Raw genomic sequence first — 26,404 nt, 5'->3', positions numbered from 1 at the left:
AGTTTCAGCACTACTACTCTCCTTTGCTTTCTGACATTTCATCTCTCCATCAGGAGAGAATATTTCCAAGTTTAATGTAAACTACATCTCTAGCTTATACACTGCAACTATCTTAATTGCATAGCTTGTAAGGTATGAGTCACTGCCACCATCTCCTCTTCCAGAAAAAACTACAAGCTGCCACATGAGGGTCCATCCTGGGACCACAATGCTTCTCTATTTTCATCTACTCTCACAGTGTAGGCCACGCTGAAGGCTAATCTACCTTTCACACTCATATCCTGTTGTCATTTAAATTAGACAATTCCACCCCAAATCTCAGCAAACCTCTAAGATGTGACATGCTTATCTCTAACAGCCAGTTATAAGACAAAATGCTTAATAGTAACTTTTCACAAATAAAGGTCTTACTTTTCTGAGGGTTTTGTCGATGGATCAATATTGTCTAGATTGCCTGACTATCTAATGGAACCAAACTGTCAAAACTGCAAGAAAATATATATTAAAATACTATTTTTGCATTCCCCCCTTTTTAAATATAATTTTCCCTGGTCACACAATGAAAATAGGGCAAATACCACTTACAGTGAAAGGCCATCCTGTTCCAACAAACACACACACACACACACACACACACACACACACACACACACACACACACACACGCACACACACACGCACACACACACACACACACACGCACACACACACACACACACACACACACACACACACACACACACACACACACACACACACACACACACACACAAAGGTGGGTGCGTGCATGTTTGCACAAAAAGCATATTGCAAAAGAAATCACATAGACCTCTTGCAGTACAATGCAGCAGCATATCAAACAGCTCTAGATTTCATATGATGATTAAATATGTTGACACCTTCCCACAGAACATATTAACATTCCACTGTTTGCAGAAGGTATCAGTTGCTTTAATGAACATACACAACTGTCCTCCAGCAAAATTAATATTGACACAGTGGGATGTTCCCTTTTCTGGCACTCAGACTTGTCTTGACCCATAATTAAGAACTTGTATATTTCTTCATACAATGAAACTCTTCCCTTTTAAAAATACTTAGGATTACAGGATGGCCTTTCACTATATATCACATTGATTATCTTCAAACAAAGCTCTCTGCTTATCTCTTTGGGGACCCACAGTGTATCAAGTCACCTTACTGTAGTAGTTTGGCTAGCCACTGCAAGGAACATACTACCCTCATAATAAAATCTGCCGTACCACTTATAACTACATCATCATATGCTAATCCAAACAAACTGTAGACACTCCAAAAGAAAATATGCAGGTTTACCCTGAGGTCACCTAGCAAAGAAAACTGATACCCCCCTTTTTGTCAAAACCAAACTTTACTAATCAGATATCACTCAATTCAGCTACACATTTCTCGAGCCCTTAAACTCATTTCCATTACTTCACTTGCCATGCATGTAATGTTCACACAATGTACAGATCCAGCGATTTTGTGCGTAACTATTTTTGTTGTTGCTGTTGTTTTTGTTGCTGTTTTGATGTTTGCTTGGTATTCTGATATTGACATAATCGTTGAGTATAAGGCGACTTTGTTGGAATTATTACTGTTTGTATTGTTTTGAGACATACAGTGTAGGACATAGTTGTCATATGGCATCCCAGAATATACTTAGAAAGCGGTTACCTACCAACTGATTATATCAATAAATAAATAAATCTGACGTGGAGACGTTTATGTTGTGTGCACCACTTGTGGTTAGTATGCATGATGTTGTCCATGGGGTACTTCACCTCCTGTTCATTATCATTTGTTCCTGTTGGTCGCACCAGTAGCATATCTCCCATGCATGTCAGCAGTCCAGTTATGTTGGGCTCATCATCACCATCTGCCCCTGCTGGTGGCACCAGTGGCACATCTCCCATAGGTGTCAGCAGTCAAGTTAGTTATGTGCTCATCATCATCTGTCCCTGCTGGTAGCAACAGTGGCTCATCTTACATAGATGTCAGCAGGCCAGCTAGTCATGTGATCATCATCATCAGATATCTTGCAATCCCATCTGTCATCTCCATAGCCTCTCCTCCTCATTAGTGTACCAGTCATCATTTGTGAAGACAGTTTAGAAGGATATTTTTGTATCTCTCCTCTTCATGTTGTTAGTTTCGTTTTTTTGTGGACATCCAGATTTTGTCAGTTGTCCCAGCTTTCCATGTGCTCATCATCACTCTGCTCCTGTTCTTTTCCAGTTTGACACATCCATTTCCATAGATGTCCACAGTCCTATATCCATGTGCTCATCATCATCTGCTGTTCTTGAGACACCAGTGACACATCTCCCATAGATGTCCGCAGTCCAGCTATCCATGTGCTCATCATCATCTGCTCCTGTTCGTGACACCAGTGGCACATCTCCCATAGATGTCCGCAATCCAGCTATCCATGTGCTCATCATCATCTGCTCCTGTTCGTGACACCAGTGGCACATCTCCCATAGATGTCCGCAGTCCAGCTATCCATGTGCTCATCATCATCTTCTGCTACTGTTGGTAGCACCTGCCACACCTTTAGACCCAATGAGAAATGTGGCAGAGAATTCATATTTGTTAAAGATCACATAACCTGCAGGCACATTATCCTAGAGTCCCACAGACTAAAGATATTGAGATTGTACTCAGTCTAAATAAAACAAGCTCTCAGATCATAGCATGTTACAGGACTCCCCTGATGACCTCCCCAAAACCCATATCTGATTATTAAATACATTGGATGAACTTCAAATACACAAACCTCATAATCTTGGGTGACTATATCTACCTGTCAATAAACCATGAGACCTATACCTGAAATACAGGCTATGCCCAAAAAATCCTCATTTTCATAAACAACCTGGATCAAACAGTTGAACGGCTAACTAGAGGAAAATATTCTTGCTCTGTTTCTTAGAAATATAGTAAGTACATGCACTGGACACTGGCATATCTCTCCTTAGTTAAGTCTGACCACGAACTGGTAATCTTCTCCTTCAATATCTCCAGACCATCAGGTGCGAATATCACAGTATCCAAATACTTCAAATGTACAAACCTCATTACAACGCTGTGATGAAGTCTCAAAAGTCAAGTAGAACTTTAACACCCAAAAAGCTGACATGGCTAGTAGTTATAAAAATAAATTCCACTCTCACCTAGAAAACTGCATTAATCTCCCCGTTCCTACCAGAACAGAACAAAATGGAAAGTACAAGAGCATATTTCATCGATATTCCTATTTCATTTCTCGTTAGAGCATAATTAGAATGAACTAATACGACAAATCTTAAACACATACTTTTATTCACTGAACCCCCTGCTGCTTCTCACCACTTCATACTACAAACTACACTTACCTTTCCCTATTCTCTATAACCACCCAAATTTCAAATGTTTTTCCAAGCATCATGTCTCTTTCTGCAGATGCTAGCATCTTATTTAACAGACTACCGCTGTATACTTTAACCTCAATACACCTCTCCTACTGCAGTTTACTCAGCACATTATGAAATCAGGAGTAGCTATAGCAATTTATCTCCTGTCAGAATTTCCCCTCAGCTAGTATAAACCTTTATGTTTACACGCAGCTTATCAAAACACACACTAGATTTAATAATACCAACAGTGAAGATGCAATTCTAGACTGAATACTGGTCTCTGACCCTAGTGAATGTACAAACTTTGGAACCTGTCCAAACTGACTTATCAACCATCTTTCAGCTTATACCCTAGAAATAGATCTCAACAACCTAACACTTGCCAATTAAAAACAACCCAAAACCTTTCTAAATTCACTATAGATTCCTTTATCAATGCATTGACAGCCTTTAATTGGTCTGTCTTAAAAACTCTTCCACTTGATGAGGCAGTCATTACTTTTAATTCCTTATTCTTAAATACTTTAAACAGCCACACCCCACTCCTCAAAAAAGAATGGCAATTAATCACATACCATGCCTCATTACCCAAACAAAAACTACAATGTCCAACAGAGACAGAGCTTGGAAAGAACGGCTTAAACTTAAATCTCCCTATTAATTGCAGCTTTATAGAGAATTGCACAATCTCAGTAAAAAAGTAAGTTAACTTAGATAAAAAAAAATAATAATAATATGATAGCCATCTACAACTTCAACACAAAAATGACCTCCAACAATTCTGGGCATTGATAGGTAACCTGTTACATCTAGGCTCAAACAAGGAACCCAACCCTTCTCATAATTGCTGTCTACCAAAAGCCACAACCTTATTCAATACTTATTTCATAGAAAGCATTACCTCCCTAACTAATAACTCTTCAACCCCATTCAGTGTTTCTACTACCCCAGAATAATAGTCAGTCCTAGTAGCAAGACAAGGGTCTATATTAGAAGCCTAAAGATCCGTTTGAGCGAATCGGAAAAGAGCCACACATATTGCGTGGACTACGGAAATGGTGAACGTCCAAAACCAGGAAACTCGAAATGTCGAATTGTTATGGTTGGCCCGTCTGGGGTATAGCCCTGTAAGGTAAGTGTGCGATAGTTACGGACCTTAGGGTTAGGGTGCAGGTTAAGGTAAGTGCATAGATAGGTAATGTATGTAAGGTTTAGTGTAGGGTTAGAAGTAGGGTTTTGTTAAGTGTATGTGTGTGGATTATTTGTTTTGTTTGGGTATATCTCTGTAGTGTAAGTGTGCGATAGTTACAGACCTTTGGGTTAGGGTGCGGGGTGTGGGTTATGGTAAGTGCATAGATAGTTATGTATGTAAAGTTCAGTGTAGGGTTAGAAGTAGGGTTTGGTTAGTGTATGTTTGTGGCTTATTTATTATGTTTGGGTAGGTAGTATGTAGCACGCAGTGGGGTTGGCCAACTATGACGATTCGAGATTTTAAATTTCGCCATTTAGGGGGTTCGGCGTATTTGCGGTTTGGGCAATATGTGTCACTGTTGTGGTATTCGCTCAAATGGGCTTTCGGTTTTATAATATACACCCGCAAAAAAATTAGGTTAGACCAAAACCAGCACTCTCCATACACTATACACATTATACTCCCGTTAACTGAACCTAATTTACCCTCTATATCTCCACATCAATGATAAAAAAAAAAGTCTGCTTAAACTCAAATGTTGCTCCTCTGCATGTGACAGCCTCCAACCTGAATACCTAAAGATGGCTGCTGATGCCATAGCATACCCAGTCTCTATCCTTTTCAATACATCAATATCTGAATCCTCTGTACCCTCACTATGGAAAAATATATTCTCCCTCTTCATAAACGTGACAGCTTAGCTGAAATCTCATAATTTTTGGCATACTGCATTATTGTCAGCACTCTCAAAAATTCTTGAAAGATGTATTCATAAGCATACTTTCTTCTAGGGGTGGCGTAATACTATCATACTATCAAGGGGTGGCGTAAGCCAAACACAATCGGGCTAGGCTTATAAATGCCCCAGGGCAGATAGCCTAGTATGAACCTATGAACCTATAAACCTATGAGAACGGCTCCTAACACCCACCTAACATGGCTTCCCCCCAACTTACAGTGCAACTACTGCCCTCCTATCATTTACTGACACCATAAACAAATACAGGGACTTGGGCAAATTTGATTCCTCCTTCCTTCTTGACCTGTCAAAAGCTTTCAGTGCAGTTGCTCACCCTAATCTCCGGTATAAACTGTTTCAACTTGGACTATTCATGCCTTCATTATTGTAGTTCAGCAGCTATTTAACTGACAGTCTGTAAAATGGCAGAACACTCTTAGTCTCTCTCCATACCTGCAAGCCTCCACTTGTGTACCCCAAAGCCCTATTTTGGTCAGCTCCTCTTTAATATCTTTATCAATGACCTCTATACTTCCATAGGTCCAGCATCTCTTATAGAATATGCTAGTGATTCTACACTTATAGGTGCATCTAATAACTTTCCTTAACTCCTCCACATCATTCAAAAAGCTTTATCTTCAGTTGAGAAATGGCTCCCAATAAAGTGAATTTCAAAAATTTTGGTTTAATAAAGATGTTTCTTGCAAAAAAAGGCAGGAATTGAATAATTTATATACTGTTGCTTAGGTTATATGATATATAGCAATATATGTGAAGTACAATGTTAATTGTTATATTAATTATAGTGTGATTGATTTTATATGAATATAAGTTTGCCTATGTCACAAGTGTTAATTTAATAAAGGTGCTTGAAAAAAAAACACTAAGCAAAACTGAAACAGAAGTAGTCTCCCATACAAAACTTCTTAGAGTTAGTATAGAGGATAACTTTAAATGTGACCTCCATGATCAAAATAACATAAAAGATCTCACCGAATATTAGGAATGCTCTACAGGCATAAGAAAGAAAGAATAAGAAGTTTAAAGGTACAGGATATGAAGAGGGATGAAGTAACAGCCAGGGAGATTGAAACAAAGTTAAGAAAAGCCTCTAATTGGAAAACCCCAAGCCTAGATGCAGTACCTAACTTCTGGTTAAAAGTATTAACATCTTTGCACAAGGATTTAGCCACGAATAAGAACTTTTTATATGTGCACCCAGAACAGACACCAACCTGGCTAACAACAGGAAAAAGCAATTCTCCTACTTAAGAGTGAACCTGTAAGCTTCTCTAAAAATTATAGACCAATAACTTGCCTGCCAATGATGTATAAACTATACACAGGAATTGATGCCAACAGAGTTTATAGTCATTTAGAAGAAAACTCAATTATGGCAGTAGAACAAAAGGGCAATAAAAGAAAGTCATATGGAACAAAGGATCATTTGTTGTTAAATAAAGTCATAGTGGAGAACTGTAAAAAAGGGAAGAATCTAAGTATAGCATGGATTGACTACAAAAAAGCATTTGATATTATCCCTTATTCATGGATAAAAGAGTGCTTAAAAATGTATAATATATACCCTGCACTGATTGACTACATTACAGTGACTATGAAACAATGGCAGACCACTTTGCAATTAAGCCATGATAAAGGACAAATTGTTATCCCAGGGATAAAAATTCAAAAGGGAATATTCCAGGGTGACTCTCTGTCATTTTACTATTCTGCCTTGCCCTTAATCCATTAAGCAGTTTACTCAACAACTTAGGGCATAGCTATATTCATAGGTTCATAGGTGTGTACTAGGCTAATGGCCCTGTAGCCTTTACAAGCCTAGCCCATAGAAGTGCCCTGGCATCGTGCCGCCTGACGTTAGTTCCCAGTACTTCTATCAAGCAGAGCATTTGGAGTGATCCTGGGGTGAACATTCTATTACCCATCCACTCATCAAGATTTCTCTTGAAGAGGGACAGCGAGGTGCTCGGCTTGTCATGTATGGGCAGTCTATTCCAGAGCAAGGGCAGTCTCTGGGTTATGAACCTGTCCCTCCAGTACGTTCTGTTAATTGTGGTAATGAGGTTGAGGTCTCTGGAGCATGTGGTGCAGAGGGACTGGGATTTCTTTAAATGTAGCATTTATAACAAAGCTGGGTCAGACATGGCTTTGTACGTCAAGCAGAGATCACCTCTAAGTAGGTGATATGAGACAGAGAATAGCTGGAGTCTATTGACTCTGTTCATGTAGGACATGTGTTTAATGCCTAGGATCCACTTTGTGAGAACTTCTATGGCCTCTTCAGCTGTTGCAGGTGTCTAGTGAGGTGCATAACAAATGGGGCATTATACTCAATGATTGGTCTAATGAGGGAAGAGTAGAGAGAGATGATGACCTCTTTCTTCCTGGATGCAAAACCCTTGGTAATGAGATGTGCCACATAGAAAGACTTTCTGACCACAGTGGCAATGTGGTGGTCGAAGGAGAGGTTGCTGTCAACCTGCATCCCCAGATCTCTTATAACACCTTCAGTGTTCAGTGGACTCCCATCGATGTGGTAATTATTGGAACCGAGTTTTTACCAAAGAGGATAATGATACATTTTTTGGCATTAAGCATAAGGACATGGTTTCAACACCAGTCATTGGTCTCAGTGAGGCCTTTCTGTTGGATGTCTGCATCACTTGGAGAGTTAATAATGGCTCCCAGCTTGCAGTCATCCGTGAACTTGGTCAGCCAGAATCCCTTTGGGTTGGCCTGGACTTCTGAGAAGTAGATGGCAAACAAGAGAGGACCCAGGATTGATCCCTGTGGGACTCCATTTGTGATTGTCGGCAGTCTGACTTGGAGTCTACTATTTTCACACTGTGTGTTCTATCTGTGAGCCAATTTGCAACCCATCTAGTGATATAGAGGTTGATGCCTAGTTTGGTGAGTTTATCAATAATTTCCGAGTGAGGAATGGTATCAAAGGCCTTGGCCAGATCGAGGTGGGCTGTAAGCACTGCCTTACTTTCATCCACACCCCTGGTGACTGACTCAAAGAAGTCAATCAGGTTGAGCAGGCATGATCTCCCTTTCACAAAGCCAAGTTGCATGGGGGCTAGAGTTTGGAGAGTTGCTATATCTTTCTTAATCAGGTCCATGATAATGCGCTCCATAGCTTTACATATCAGACCCATCAGGCTAATGGGGCGATAATTCCCAGGATCTGTAGTTGCTCCCCCTTTATGGAGAGGGATGACTGTAGCAGTGCACCATTTGGTAGCACTGCTAACTATTTAATCTGGCTCCTAGAAAACAAAAAGTATAAGGACTTCTTACCTTTTCTTTGTCAATGATTTAAAACTGTACAGCTCATCAGATGAGGAACTGAAAGCACAACTGCAAGTTGTCAAATCTTTTTCAGATGATATAAGAATATCTTGATAAATGGTCTTGATAAATGTGCAAAAGCAACCTTTAAAGCAGGAAAACTGCAATGCCAGGAAAACATCAGTTTGGGACAACTATGTGATATAAAAGAACTTGCGCAAGAAGGAGTATATAAATATTTGGGAACTGATTAAGGATCAACAATTAAACATGAACAAATGTGAATAAAACTTAGTAAGGAATACTTCAGAAGACTTAAATTCTGAAAGCAGCACTGACATCGAGGAACAAAATCCAAGCAATAAACCAATTTGCTCTTCCTGTCCTAACTTACAGTTTTGGAGTGATTGACTGGCCCCAAAATGTGTTGGATAGCTTAGATAGGAAAACAAGAAGGATGTTTCATGTTCACCAAATGATTTATAAAAATCAATGCATACCAAGAATATATATTCCCTGTTCCAAAGGAGGGATGGGCCTCCTTGAAATTGATTATATGTATAAATCTGTAATTGTGAGACTCCACACATATCTGCTGACCTCATAAGATCCAAACGTAGTGAAAGTTTGAAACACAAGGAGAATAAATCTAAGATGACATCGCTGCTTAATCTAGCAGAAACTTATCCGCATAAAGCAGGAATGGAAATCAAACCAGAAGTAGATAAAAATCAGGCAGCAAATGAATGTGCCAAAAAACAAAAGAAAGAATATAAGGTGAAAGATCAGATGAGAAGGCAAGAAATGTGGAAAAAGCATAAATATAGTTGCAAGTATAGAAAACTTCTGGAAGAACCTCAGGTTGATCAAGAATGAACATAGGAATGGTTACGGAGAGGTGAATTCAAACCAAGAGATGAAAGGTTTGGTGGCCCAAGATAGTGAGCTGTGTACATATTGGTTTATAAAGTCTACTGAACATGTGCAAGAAACAGACAAATGTAGGTGTTGTAAAACTGAATTGGAAGCAGTTGTACACCTCTTTGCTGGTTGCGACATACTAATGGCAGAAGGACTGTATACTGAAAGGCATAATAATGTGACAAGACTGTTGCACTGGGAATTGTGGAAACATTATGTTATTGAAGTGGGCAAAAAACACTAGAAACATGAGCCACAATGCATCATAGAATATGATGAAGTCTACATCACATGGGATCATCCATTACCAACAGTTCAAAAGACAGATGCTAGAAAACTGGATATAGTGGTTTAAGAAAAGTAGACAAGAGTAGCATTGATCACCAAAATTGCCATACCCAGTGACTACAGTGTCTTGTGTACAGAGAGACACAAAGTCATAAAATATCAGCATCTGCAGGCAGAAACAATTGCAATGTGGTGTGGAAGAAAGATACCCAGACAATTCTAATAGTAGTAGGATCAATGGTTCTTATAAAAAAGGAATTTACAGTCATATTTAGATATGTTACCAATACATGTAACTCCATATGAACTTCAGAAGAACTCATTACTGGACACATTGTGGATACTGCAAAGAGCACTACTGGCTGACATCAAAGATTGAAACGATACTAATTTCATGAACGTTAATCATACTTTGACTTAGGAATGGGGTGTATTCCCATCATGGTATTAGAAATCCAAAAGACTTGGAGAAATTAAAAAAGCATAAAGACTTCCTTGGCAACATCACCACAACCAGTCTTGCCACTACCTACCTTCTCCCATCTCTCTTATATGGTGCACCCATCCTAACCAACCTTCAGGCTACAGTTAAAAATAAGCTGGAGGCATACTGTAATAAAGTTGCAAAATTTGCCACCAACAAACAATACCACAGCCACCAGTGTATTGCCCTTAAGGCTCTGCATTGGCTTGAACTGCTTCACCACTTAGATTACATACAGCTTATCTCAGCACACATTATTTACAAAGCTAACAGCTGCCCTGCTTTTACTCTTATTCTCCATTTCAATCAACCTAATAGACTGATTCGATCTAACGAACTACGCCATCTCTGCGTATGTAAAACCCACAAATCCTCTGGCCAATGTTTCACTTATGTCTCAAAAAATGGAATTTTATCTCCCTGCAAATTAGACCTATCTCTAACTTCACAAACTTCAAACTGTTGCTAAAAGATTGCCGAAATGCATGGCTTAAGCTGTGGATGCACATTGCTAGCTGGATGACAGTTGTACACTTGCAAATTTAATACACAATGAAAACAGTGAGATTAATAAGACTAAGGGTGATGAAGAACTTTTGTAATAATTGATAGAGCAGATATTAATGTATTAGAAGTTGAAGATTCTTCACATCTAGTCAAAAAATATATTCTTGTAATTAGAGATTCTATTACCTAGAGGAACTGATACTTACATTTGCAGAGAAGATAATGAACATTTAATAGTGTTATGGTTGCCAGGAGCAAAAATTGAAGATTGAGAAAAGCGTTGGAACACCTTAATGTAAGGAAGTACGGATCTGTTTTCATTCATGTCAATACAAATGATCTCATCCACAAGGACTCTCTGACTGTTAGTAGGGGACTTAAAGTTCGCTTAGATTGTATAGCTTGTATTGGTGTTAAGACATATTTTTCACAAACCACATATAGAAAGATCACTGTGAATGAAAATATTTTTTTATGTAAATACTTACATTTAAAAAAAAATGTCCCATTTTAAAAAATGGAAATGTGTAGAGCATCCAAGCCTAGTATGGGGCACACACGTGTTCAGACAGGATGGTGTGCATTTGTCAAAATCAGGGTAGATCATTTCTGCATCAGATCTTTTGCAATATTTGACAAATACTAGGCAGGATTTTTGCCAGGTTGAAAATTTAACAGTTCACAGATAGCAACATTGGCTGCATCTCTGACGGTTGTTAATGCTAGGACCATTAACAATAAAGTTTTTTTTTTTTTTTTTTTGGAAAATTTGCTATGTTTCCACAAGATTGATGTTGTTATTGTTTCTGAAACATGGTTAAAAACAATAATTGAAAACCAGTTCTGTCAGGACATAAATGTTTTTACTATAACAGACATTCGAACAAAAAAATCAGGTGCAGGTGTTATGATAGGGATTAAAGATAGTTATGAGACCTGTGATTATTACATGTTCAATGATAACATCATTAGTATAGATAACTGTAGAAAATATGACAATTGGGAGGGTGGCCTAATGGTTAAGGTGTTTGCCTTACAAATACAAGGTCCAGAGTTTGAGTCTCACAAGGGATAATTGGCTAGGCTTAAAATGATCCACAAGGGCAGTTAGCCTAGCACTACTCTATTTTTAATTGCTGAAGTGTATAGACCACCAAAGTCAAATGCAGATGACCTAGAGGAATTCATACATTTCTTGCATGAAACACAGGAGGGAAGAATAATATTAGCTGGGGGCTTAAATTTACCAGAAACAGACTAGAATTATATTGATTCAACAACGTTAGTAAGGAAATTATTCACAACATATATTCAGTAATAACAATTGCTTCAAATTGTAAAAAAAATACTACGGAACAGAACAGAATAGAACAGAACAGTAATTTCTTAAAGAAATGACTGTTACTTCAAGACAAGCTTTACCACCACTGGTGGGCTGTGTTCATGGGGTTATAAAGGTGAATTTGTTGCTAGATAATTCTGCCAAACTGAAATCTAAACAAATACACAGAAGATTAATTATCGATTATATGCAAGCAAATCAGTCACTATGTAAAACTAACTGGAGTGATATTTTCAGTGGAAAAACTGCATATGGAACGTGGAAAGTTTAGAAAGAGAAATTGTTTGAGTGCAAAAAATAAAAAAAAAATGTTTAACATCACCATCTAGGCATGCAATGTCAGGGGGAAGGAAATATTTCCATGAGAAAAACATGCCTGATTAAGGTAAGAGACAAAAAAATATAAGAAATTGAAGACAGGTCAAACAACTTTGAAAACTGAAATAAACAAGATGAAAACAAATTAAGCATAGTGTGAGACAAGATCTAGAAACATTTGAAGAAAATGTATATAAAGATATTGACCATAATAGGAAAGCTTTTATAAATACATAACATGTGGAGGGAATAAAGATATATAAATTGATAAACTATGTGTAGATTCTAAAATTCATTCTCAGGCACAACAGATTATAGATACATTTAAAAATATCTTATGCAAAACAGTTTGTCTCCACAAAGGGGGTGATAAGTTTTGCTACTAACATCCAGGTAGGACAAACACAGAGTCATATAGACCCTTATGTCGACTTTCATGCTGGGGAAAAATAACAAGAGACGGTAATATTGGATAAGTTATTGTCAGAATTGGATAGATTGGGACTTGATATGCTGAAAATAGATCTATTATAACCTGTAGCATGATGTTCTATAACAATATAATAACAGCTATGAATGAAAAAATGCTATGATGTAATTTATGAAGATTTAACTTCAGCATTTAACAGGGTCATACACAAAACACTGATCAATAAATTAGAACAGCTAGGTGTTGCTGTAGTCCTGATAAGATGGATAGCTGCATAGCTTACAAATAGGACATGGCAAGTATCATACAGCAAATGGACAGGTGAAATTCTTGGTTACAGATAGGGTGTCCCACAGGGCTCTGTCCTATGCCCTTACTTGTTTAGATTGTATCTTTCTGACTTGAGGTTTTCATTAGAGGTGTTCTATAGTCTATATGCAGATGACCTGAAATTGGGGAAACTGATTATATGTATTACAGATAAGGCATGTCTGCAAAAGAACTTGATTAAATTAACCATTTGGGCACAGGAGAATAATATGGTGAGAAATGCATCAAAAATTAAACATATGAGAGTTGGAAGGCATAAAAGGTGAATATTTAATACAGCACACAGTGATTGAAACCATAGATTCATTTAAGAACCTGGGTATATGGGTAGATCCAGCTTTGAGTTTTTCTAATCTTATCAACCAATTGGTTAATGATAGTCATAGAACTATAGGTTGTAAAAAGATTTTTAAAATCTAGGAAATCAGAAAGGATGAAGTCATTGTTTGTTAGTTACATTAGATCCGAACTTGAGTATGGAATAACAATATGGAAACCTTATAGGAAAACACGCATGAGTAAACTGGAAAGAGTACAGTGGAAGTATACCAAGGGCATCCATGGATGTGAAAATTTAAGTTATTATGAAAGGCTAAAATATCTGAACTTGCACAGTGTCTCTTATAAATATCTAAGAGGAGATCTTATTCGGTATATAGGGCATTTAGAGACAACTACCTCTGGTAATGTTTGGGGTTATCAAAACGTAGTAGACAATCATCACACAACTTATGTCGAAGATTCTATAGAAATGAGAAGTTTCACTGAGAGAGCAGCTGATACATGGAACAGACTACGAAATTACATTAAAGCAAGTACTAGTTTAGGTATTTCTAAGGGGTCTATATTACATTGTCAAAAAACCTCTTCAGAGAACACCTGTTCGCCAACCAATAAACAGGGAAATCTAACTTCTTTGAACAGCCACTTAAGCAAATTTCTTCACAGGGGAAAAAATCACATGGCCAACCAAAACCAAACAAAATTTCTACAGTGGGGGAAAAGGGCAAATTCCCAAAGATGGCCAAGATAGACCCATTTCTAAGAACAGCCTGGACTCTTATTAAGGAAACAAGTGTTATGGTATATTGGCTGGCTAGAATGGCATTAATGCCGGAGCATGAAATATTTGTATGTATATATGTAAATAAAACCTGACTCTGCTCCTGCACTACCCCAAGCTGAACTAGGCCTTCCTTCCTTCCACCACCAGAATACTTCAACTATAATCAGGGAAAAGGAGTTAGTAAAATCTATTTCTTAGAAAAGATCAAATACATTTTCATTTAGGCTACACTGTCTAGTCATCTGTGCTCCAAAGGGTTTACTCTGTATTTTTAAGGTCATCTGTATGAAATTTAAGGTCATCTGTATGAACTGCAAGTTGTGAATACTTTATCTAGTGACAATGTTCTTTTTCAACTTGTTATTGCTGTCCAAATATATATATATATATATATATATATATATACACACATCTAATATATATATATATATATATATATATACATATACACATCTAATATATATATATATATATATATATATATATATATATATATATACATACATATAGGATCATAGGAAGTTACTAGACTATTGGCCCTGAGGCCCTTACAAGCCTAGCCAAGAATTTAGCCCATGCTCTGACAAGTCAGCACCCGATGCCCCTGTCCAGCAGAGACAGGTGGAATCCCAGTAGTTTATTTTTCTTCCCCATCCAGTCATCCAGGTTGCACTTAAAAATGGTTAATGAGGTACTCTGCTTGACATAGAGCGGGAGTCTATTCCACAGAAGGAGAAGTCTCTGGAACACAAATCTGTCCTGCTAACAAGTCCTATTGATGTCACAGACCAGGTTGAGGTCACACATGTGGATTACTAGAGTGGAGCTTGACATGTGGATATGCAGCAGTCCCATCAAGGCTGGTCTGAGATTGCTTTGTATGCCAGACAGAGGAGTCTGTTAAGAGACTGAGAAGAGGAACAGGGCCTTTAGCCTATCTGTGTAGGGTAGATGTTTGAGATCCTGGATTCTCCTGGTGAGGAATCTCTGTGGTCTCTCCAGCTGCTGCATGTGCTTTGCGAGGTAAATGCCGAAAGGGGCATTGTACTCTATAATGGGTCTGATAAGGGAAGAATACAGGGATGTTATGACCACCTTGTCCCTGGATGAGATACCTTTAGTAATGAGGTGAGCCACGTGGAAAGCTTTCCGTACAACGGAGGCAATATGGTGGTCAAAAGTCAGTTTGCTATGAACTTGGGTGCCTAAGTCCCTCATGACTGATTGCATGCTTAGGACCTTGTTATTAATGTGTTAATTTGTGGGGACATCACTCTCCCCAAAGGGGATGATGATGCACTTTTTGGCATTCAGTTTGAGGCCATGTTTCTGGAACTAGTCATTTGTTTGGGTGAGACCCTCTTGGAGAATGTCCACATCACTAGGGAAATTGATGACAGCACCCAGCTTGCAATCATCTGCAAACTTGGTCAGCCATAGCCCACTGGTTTTGGCCTGCACCTCAGAAAAGTATATCCCAAACAACAAAGGCCCCAAGACCAATCTCTGGGGGTACACCGCTCAATATGGATCGACTGCTTGAGGTGGCTTCCCCTATTTTGACTAGGTAGGTTCTATCAGTGAGCCAGTTTGTTACCCAGCTGGTAACATATGGATTGATGAATAGTTGAGAGAGTTTATCTATTATACCCATATGGGGAATAGTATTGAAGGCTTTGGCCAGGTCACTGTAGGCGGTGTACACTGTCTTCCCTTCATCCATGGCTTTGGTGACTGTCTCAAAGAAGTCAACCAAATCTAACAGGCATGACCTCCCCTTGACAAAAACAAACTATGTGGGATTGAGTGTTTGGAGGTTGCTAATGTCCTTGTTAATGAGGTCAATGATAATCCGCTCCATGGCCTTGCAGATCAGGTTAGTTAGGCTGATGGGTCTATAATTTAGTGGATCAGTGGATACTCCACCTTTGTGCAGAGAGATGACAGTGGCTGTTCTCCACTCAACTGGGATGAAGCTGGTACTGAGGCTTTGGTTGAATAGGGTGCCTAATGGTTCTGCAAGTTCTAGCCTGAATTCATGTAGGATGCAGCCTGGGATGTTATTGTTTCCCATGGAGGCTGTATTTTTTGCCTTTGAGAAGGCAGGGATGACTTGCTCACTAGAGATAAAGGGAGGGGAGCAGGTGCTGGGGATGTCCTGATTTACTGATGGGGGGACAGTGAAGTTTTCACTCAACCTGTCTGTCAGCAGGTTAGCTATATCTATGGTGTTTGTGTTTGTGGTGTCCTTGACCACCAGTTCTGAGCAGATCTGAGTGCTTCCCTTACGATTGTGGACATAATTGAAGATAGCCTTGTAACTGTCGTTAGTAGATGTGGCCAGTTTGAACTTGAAGTTTGCTTTGGAGGATTTCGCTAGTGCTATTATTTGCTTGTTCAGGCTAAGGAGAGATTGCTTCCAATTAGGCATCTGCTCCTTCTTAGTCCTAGACAGCAATTCTTTCCTTTGTTATAGATTTTATTTATTGCAGATGTCCACCAGACAGGTTTACTCTTTCTTGAGGAGGGTGATTTTGTCCTGCCAGATATTCCTGATTCCATGCTGCTATATAAATGCTCATATAGTACTTTGGTGTAGGTTTGGACATATGTGCCAGTTTATATGGAGGAAGAGGGGGCTGTGAAGCTGTTTATACCTTCCCTCAGGAGGTTGTAATCAGCTTTTGAGAAGTTTATTTTGTTTTCCTCTTGCTGGGAGGGGGAGGGGGGTTTGTGGATATGGTGACTTTTAAAGTGACCGCTTTGTGGTTTGATCTTACCAGGGAGGATGACACTGTATGGATGATGCAGTGGTTACTCATGTTGGTCAATACCAAGTCCAAGATATTTTCATCTCTTGTAGGGGTGTCGACCAGCTGGTCCAAGGCATTTGCAGTGATGAAATCAAGGAAGATGTGGACATTTGCATTTTGGCAGGAGTAGTTCTTCCGATCTATGGTTGGATAGTTAAAGTCTCCCAGGATCAGGGTAAAGGGTGGAATCTTGATAGAGTCGAACAAGTTCAGATGGGTGGAGTAGACATCTGGAGTCAAAGTTGGGGGCCTATAGCTAGCTATGATTAGAATAGGGGTCCTGTCAATGGTTAACTGCACTTGGAGTGTCTTCTGTGTGTCATACTGTTTTACCAGACTGGAGGTGTGTATGTCTTTTATATATATTGCAACTCCACCTCCTTTTGCTTTACTGCCCACAGTTTGGGGTCTGAATGTATGATAGGATGAGTAACCTGGTATGGCTGGGGTGCTCTCAGCAGCTTTGAACCAAGTTTCTGTGACTGCACAAATGTCAGCATCTTCCAGGATTAAGAATGCTTGCAATGAGTGCAGCTTCATGTTTAGAATCCTAGCGTATAACAGCATGACCTTTAATTTGCTCATTGATTAAATTTTCATGTTGGTAGTTTGACCTCATGGCATTGCCTAAAAAAGGCACTATGGGGGAGGCAAGACCCTTTGCCAGGAGCCTGAAGCCCAAGGGAGATAGATGCAGGCTATCTCTGGCAAAGCATCTTGATTTGTCAGTTATGTCTTTCCAGGCTGTCAGTCACTGGATTCCCTGGAATGACACCAGAGACTAAGCCAATTGTTAAAGTCAATCATTTTCTGTTTGTACTGAGGCATCATTCTGGGTGATGATACAATGCCACTTAAGACTAGGAACATAACTGCCTGGGACACATATTTCATATAATATATATATCCATATATGGGTCTATATTAGAACATCAAAGTTTCACAACTTCAAATGTTCTAATATCGACCCTATTCAGCGAACGCTGAAAATAGTGTAGCTGTGGAATACCGAATTTCTTCCTAGGGAAGGAATTTGGCTGGCCATTCCTGTGGCTTCACTATGTTCAGCACTGTGGTGGAAAGTTACGGGTCAGGATCAGGTAAGTGTGCGATTGTGTGGACGTGAGGGTTAGGGCATGGGGTAGGTGAGTTAGGGTTAGGCCGCGGGTCAGGTAAGTGTGCAACTGTGTGGACGTGAGGGTTAGGGCGGGGTAGGTGAGTTAGGGTTAAGGCGCGGGTGAGCTGAGTGTGCGATAGTGACGGACCTTAGGGTTAGAGCTTGGGTTAAGGAAAGTGGATAGCTAGTGGTGTCTGTACAGTTTAGTGTAGGGTTAGATGTAGGATTTTAGGTGCATGTGTGTGGATTGCTGTTTGTTTAGTGTGTTTGTGTTGTGTGTATGTGTGTCTGAACAGTGAATTTTTTCCCTTGGAAAAAATTCGCTGTTCTGCATGTTTGATGTTGTCAGCGTTCACTGAATAAGGGTCGATATTAGAACATTCAACATTTTAAAAACTCGATGTTCTAATATAGACCCTGTAGATATATATATATATATATATATATATATATATATAGGTATATATAAAAATATATATATATATATATAGCTATATATATATATATAAAATATAAATATATATATATATATATATATATATATATATAGAATATAAATATATATATATATATATATATATATATATATATATAGCTATATATATAAAAATATATATATATATTATATGGGTCTACTTCAACCCAATGAAAGTGCACTTTGTCAAATCTGAAATAACCAATCCCACTTCAGTGAAGGTGCGTTTAAACAAAAACGCACTTTCAAGAAACTCAGTACATCGAACGTAAACAAAAAACACACACAAAAAAAAAATAAATAAATAACAGAAATGCATTTATGCAGGGGGCAAGCCTCCCAGCACCCCCACACCCCTACTACTAATATATACTAACTCTGAGATCGTACTACAGTGGAGAAAAGGGAATATTCCCTTATCCTCACTGTACTGCGATCTATAACAACTACTCAGTGTAGTGTGTTTTTTTGAAACTCACTTTTGCTGAAGCGATATCAGTTATTTCAGTTTTGACAAAGTGTAATTTTGATGGGTTGAAGCAGACTCATATATGTATATGTATGTATATATATATATATATATATATATATATGTATATATATATATGCATAGGTTGACAATGTATGAACTGAAATTGAATTTTTATTTAGCTAATATGCCATTCTTCTGTATTAGAATTTGTAATAACTTTTGTACCCATATTATGCCAATATAGAGCTTTTCTCCCCAGGTCACCACTGAAAATAGGATATTATACCAGTCAGAATTTCCCAGTACACAAATGTCAAATAAAAAAAATAAATAAATAAATACACAAAAGCAAATCATCCTGGTGGTCCATATGCATAAATAAATAATACAATAAAAGGAAAAGTCTTCTTAGATTATACAGTAAAATTAAAGATCCACAAATCAAGGTTAACATCAAAAAGTTATCTAACGTACTGAAAAATACCATTAGGAAAACAAAGACTTCTATAGGAACTTAGGCTGGCATCAGAAGCTAAAAATAATCACTAATTGTTCTTTACTTACACCAGAAACTTAAAAAATACATCCAACATTGCTGTGAATTTATTCATAATAGCATTGCCCACTCATATCCCATGGATACAGTAAATGTATTAGCATAAAAAAGTAAGAGGAAATTTCACCCCTGATACATTTATATAAAAGCTACAGATCCCTAAAGATCTCAGACATCCTATCACCTCTAAGGAGCTCTTGCTAAAAGTACTCTCCATAATAAGTAGTATACCTTCTGTGGGACTTGATAACTTGCCTGCTCAACAGCACTAAACATGTGCTGGTGGACCTGCTCCTACAGCTATGCAACCTAAGATTATCCACCAGCTTTCTCCTAGAGATATGCTATACAGTGTTTGTGATGCCACTTCACAGGGACAGCCCCAGCATGAACTCTGGAAATTACAGATTCATCAGCCTGATGAGCCTCATCTGCAAGGATATGGAATGGGTCATATCTGAACTACTAAAATATGATATCAGAAATCTTATAAAACTTAACACCTAGAAGTTTGGCTTTGTTACAAGTATATCCTGTCTAATGAAGCTGGTAAATTGTTTTGAGATAGTAAAACAATGACCATGGACCATGGTCACGCTGTCCATATAGTATATTTTGAATTAGCCGAGGCATTTGATATATGCAACACACTAACATAATTAACAAGTGAAATACAGTCCAAACTGACGTCTGTGTCACTTCATGGGTAACTAATTGGCTGAAGGACACAGCCTACACAGTGAGGGACAGGCACATCCTGACAGGACATGATAGTAATAAATGGGATCCTTCAGGGATCTGTAGTAGGACCTCTGCTATTCATCTTATTTTTCTCTGATCTCCAAATCAAAATGGGAATTTCTGGTTAATGACTGTAAACTGGATATCATACTCAATTCCCCTTCTGATATGCAGAAGCTATAATGTGAACCTATGCATGTTTATAGCTTGTGCTCATAAAAAGCGGATAAAACTAAATGTTAAAAATGCAGTATTGTTACATTTGGTAAATACCCCCCCACCCCCACCAGCCGTATAGTATAGATAGCACCTCACTGCAAAATGAAGATGTTGTGAGAGACCTTAGTACATCAGTAGATAACTCCCTCTCCTTTTTTGTCACAGGAGTGATTAAGAAATCTTTTTATCTCCCACATCTGATTGAAAAGGTTATCTCCAACAGATCCAGGGAAGTCTGTACCCCATTATATTCCACACTGATCAGGCATCAATGAATGCAATGCCACTTTTGGGATGCATCTTACCAGAAAAGCCAAGCAGCTGAAAACAATTTGAAGGTTCCTGACAAAAGAGATCACTGGCACTTTTCCAAGAGGGCTGCGCAATGAGTAACAGCTTAACTCTAGTTCTCCAAGTGTGAAAACAGAAACTCAACAGAGAATGCCACTAGACTTTTGTGTTTATGGGTATATTTCAGTAAATAGCTAGCAAGTGTATTGCCTGAATTCCAGGAAAAAAATAGAGAGCATCTGTAAAAAAATCAGCTACAAAAAGTGGGGAAGAAACACTGGTGAAAGTTCTGTAGTTGTTCAGCAAAAAGCAATGCAACTTCTAGACATAACTTCCAGTGACATAGAGGAAGATATGACAACTGCACACAGACCTGGCTAAAATAAACAAAACACTGATGGGGTAACCCAACACAAACAACAAAAGGCTGGAAAAATGGAAGAAGCTTTAAAGAGATATTTAGATGAGGTGATAAAGCTACAAAAATCATAGGATGAAATGAAGAACAGGCTGGCTGAATATGAGACTGCTCAGGAAGAGATGTTTAAAAATAGAATTAGAGAGCAGAGCACATAGGGAAAACCTGAGAGTTTCAGCTATACCAGAGAAACTGATAGAAACAGACTGCATTCATTTTATGAAAGTACAAATAAGCAACTGAACTGGTATTCTACAGTAGGAGTTGTTAGATGAAAGGGCACGTCATGTGCATGCTCCAAACCTGGTTATGAGAAGCAGCCTAGACCTTTAATAGTAAATATGCAATCCTACCAGTAGAAGGAGTTGATTCTTACAAAACTGTGGCAGAAGGGCCAAATACTAAAAGTGGAAGACAACAGAGTGTTTGAAGAAAATGATTACTCATTGTAAACCAGGCAGAAGAAGAGTAAATTCATTCCACTATTCATGGAATGTTGAGATGTAGGTGTGAGATCCAAACTACTGTACCCAGCTGTCTTTAAAGTATTCTTCCCTGGAGGGACAAAATCATTTTTGATGAAGTGCACGCTAAAGAGGAAATACAAAAGTTTGTCCAACAAGAAGTGAGTTGTGAAACAGAAAGAGATTCTGCTCCTTGTTCTTCTGGTAATATATACCAGAGAGACTGTACCTGTGAAACCTTTTTCCACTGTTTCAATGGAAAATGTTGAAGAGAAGGATGGGAGCACAAGAGTTGACTAGAAGAATCAAGAGTACATTGGAAATTAAACAGAGAGAGGATTTGGGAGATGGGGATGAACAGTAATAAAACCAGTAACTTAATGTGGGATTACAATGCAATAATTATATGTGTGAAATATGACAGAACAAGAAAATCTGAAAATATTGGACTTTTTCAGAATTTGCTGGACTTGTGTGGAACTCTAATGTACATGCCCTACTTCATATCATTAATGTTCATGAAAATGCTTTGGGGAGGGGAATTGAGGGGGAAAGTTAACTATAAATAAAGAAAATATTTTATTTTATTAATAGCACCATTTGTGTGGTGTATGGTTTTCTTCGCATGCTATAAAGTAAAGTTTTCTCAATTAGTTTAAGTGTAATGGTGATTTTAAATAGGTGCAAATGTTCTTTGCTTTCCTTTTTTCTCCCTTCTCTCTTTCTTCTTGTTCAGTTTTAAGAAATATAGGTACTGCAATGCAAAAAACAAAAATCCTGGTTAAAATAGTGTAACAAAAGAAAAAATAATGTGAACTTTTTCTCATTCTTGCACGTGGAATGACTGGATTAAGGAACTTAGATTGAATTAGTAACAAGTTTTAACAGATAGCAAATAAATGAAAAATAATATTGAATATTATCAGACTTTTTTTCTAGCAAATGAATGTATGCTTAGTAGTAGTTCTGTGTCTGGTCCTCATGTCTGCATGGAAACAATCTTATAATGAGAAATTGACTGTCTGGTTCTCATGTATCCATGGAGACAATCAAGAAAAAATGGTTACAGTATGGTGGAGAGTGATTGGCAAGGGAAAAAAAAAAGAAAACAGAAACTGGCTAGGAGATAATGTTCTCTGAAAGCATTCATGGGTTTCCCAGCTGGGAAAGCTAAAGAGATAAGACAAAACCAGTTAGCACTTAGTAGAAGCACAGGCTGCACCATGCATCTTCGCATGGATAACTTACTTTTATTTTTAGGTTAACTCAGGTTTGTGAGTGTGGCTATCAGTTTGGGACATTTGTTCCTATTAGGAGGATACAATTTCAATATTTTAAGATGTACAGTTTTGTGTGTCAGTATTAAATTAATAGTGTTTAGGGGGGATTGTTTTTTTTAAGGGCTTTCAATAAAATAAAAAGTTTTGTAAGATGTGGCATAGGACCAGATGCATATGACAAGAAACAACTATAATAAAGTTCAACCTGCCAAACAGTGTATGCATGTAACACAAAAGCTGGATCTAGACATGTAACAAAAAAGGTGTTATACATAAAAGGTGGGAATAAAAACTTTTCAATGCAATGATGCTTTCTGTAATGTTTTTAAATGTCAATGCTCTCACAGATAAATAAAAAAAAGAAAGAATAGTGAACTATATTAAAAATATAATGTGCAAATAGTTATGTTACAGGAGACACACTTGGAAAGAACTGAACATGTGATCTTTATAAAGAAAGGTTTTCAGGATGGTTATTCATCTGAATATCTGGGACAAAGGAAAACAGGAGTACTTATATTAATTGCAACAGGAGCTCCAATATTGATAGAAGAGGATAAAAAAAGATAAAAAATGACATATTTCTAGTGCTAAGGGGCTACTGACAAGGGAGGATTACACCTGCATGTATTTTGTATTTAGAATCCACCTAAAACTGCTACAATGGAGCTTAACACAAAATTCTGTGAGAAATAATCAGTTTTCAGCAAGAGATATTACTTAAAGATTGGGACTAAAATTTGATTTGCAGCAATGAAGATGTGTCTGAGGGGGTCAAAAGGAAAGTATAAGAAAGTATAACAAAGGAGGGTATATTTTTGAAGAAATGCATGAAAATACTTGGCATGGAATATGTGAATTCAGTAATAGGAGTTCAGAGTGAATTTGCATATTATTCCCCAATGTATAAATACTGGATTAGGCTAGACAGAATTTACATTTCACAAGAACATGTGCATTTCATTGAAGGTTTTGATACACACCCAACAACTATTTCAGATTATGTGCCAATAATAAATAAAATAAAAACACAGAGCAATGAAATAAAAATGAGATACTGGCACTTCCCCACCTATCTGTTGAAAAGAGAGGAATTCAAGGAATGCATAGTGAAGATTATTCAGGAGCTATTTGAGAGGATAGAAATTACTTCTGAAAATATAGCTAGGGAGTGAGATAAAATTAAGATGGAGTTTAAAAATAGGGTGGCAATAAAAGAAAAAAACTATGGTTAAGAAGCAAGAAGAATTTCAGAAATGTGTCTGGAGCATTTCTCCCCGGGCCTCCACTGAAAACGGGCTCTGTCCTAGATGGACTTTCCTGATAAACAAATATTAAATAAAATAAAATAACTTAGAGTGACTGACAAATGTTAAGATACTGCAGAATAGGGGGGATCTCACAGAGGAGGATCAACTACAGAATGCTAAGCAGAAAAGAAAGGATTATCTAGATAATATACACAAGTTGCTTTTAAGCAACTGTTTTTTGATAATAACACTCAAGCACAAAAACTTTTAGCACAACAGCTCAGGGAATAGAAAGTAGAAAAGGCTGTCACCAAGCCTAAAGAGTCTACAACAAGGAAGGTAACAAGAGATCCTGTTGAGGTATTAGAAATATTTTGGAAATTCTAAGAAAGTCTGTATAAAGAAGAGAAATGTGGAACTCAAGAAAAGATACAAATGGAAATGTTTATGGAAGAATTAAATATGCCAAGGTTAGAGGTTAGGATAGGAAGAAATGAGATAAAAGTTGTGATTTATAACCAATCTATAGGAAAGTATTCAGGACTAGATAGTATTGCTGTGGAAGTTTGGAAGCTAGGAGGGAAAAAACTGATAAAGATCTGGAAGATGTTGTTTAACATTATTTTAAGAAGAGAAGTACCAACATCCTGGAAGAAAGCAGTGGTAGCTGTAATACCTAAAGAGGGCAAAGAGCCATGCAGCTGAGCTACAAAATATAAGTATCATCTTGATTTTTTTTTATTATTTTTACAGATTACTGTTTTTACAATTTAATATATATAAAGCACTTTGTCTATTCAGTATCTTCACAAATCCTTATCTGTTTAAAAACTTTCATTTGTCTCTAGTGCTTGCTGTCTTGTAGGCTATTGTGTAAACTGAAACATTTCCTCTGTGTAATTATCTCTTGGCTAGTGGGGCCTGGTTCTTTTGTGTTCTTGTAAAAAAAAAAAAAAAAAGTTTCTGTCTTTTGCACACAGTGCAGACTAGAGAAGTTGTGAGTGCAGCTGAGCTACAAAATATAAGTATCATCTTGATTTTTTTGATTATTTTTACAGATTACTGTTTTTACAATTTAATATATATAAAGCACTTTGTCTATTCAGTATCTTCACAAATCCTTATCTGTTTAAAAACTTTCATTTGTCTCTAGTGCTTGCTGTCTTGTAGGCTATTGTGCAAACTGAAACATTTCCTCTGTGTAATTATCTCTTGGCTAGTGGGGGCTGGTTCTTTTGTGTTCTTGTAAAAAAAAAAAAAACAAGTTTCTGTCTTTTGCACACAGTGCAGACTAGAGAAGTTGTGACTGCAGCTGAGCTACAAAATATAAGTATCATCTTGATTTTTTTTTGATTATTTTTACAGATTACTGTGTTTACAATTTAATATATATAAAGCACTTTGTCTATTCAGTATCTTCACAAATCCTTATCTGTTTAAAAACTTTCATTTGTCTCTAGTGCTTGCTGTCTTGTAGGCTATTTTGTACCACCCTCCCCCCCGTTGGTGTCTTGCTCTTATACTTGGTGGCTTTGCAGTTGCCCTACTGTGACACACCTCCCAGTCTAGTGTCATTAGCTCCTTCTGCTTAATACAGAGAGATCATTTGATAAGGCCTTCTGTTCCTCCTTTTTCCCTTTCAAAAGTAAAACAAAACTTTTTTTTTTCTCTTTCGCCTGAACCTTCTTGTGTTCTGACTGTCCTTCTCAAACATTTTGGAAATATACAGTATATTTCAGAGCATTTGTTATAACTGTATTTGCTATAACTGATTTAAGTATTTTTTCTGGCTTTTGGTTATTTACCGCCTAGCGACTGCATTTTAGCCTGTTTATATAGCTCTGCATTCTATTTAAACTGTTTTTGTGTTGATTAACTGTTTTGCACTTTTAAAAAGTTAGTTGTTGCTTAATTTTACCTGTAGGCTAACACACTCGCCGCTTAAAAGCATTTATAG

This window comes from Protopterus annectens, chromosome 9.part0, assembly GCF_019279795.1.
Source record: "Protopterus annectens isolate FY-2018-M chromosome 9.part0, PAN1.0, whole genome shotgun sequence".
Classification (NCBI taxonomy): domain Eukaryota; kingdom Metazoa; phylum Chordata; order Ceratodontiformes; family Protopteridae; genus Protopterus; species Protopterus annectens.
The sequence above is the reverse complement of the archived record's forward strand: the minus strand, read 5'-3'. Positions refer to the sequence as shown.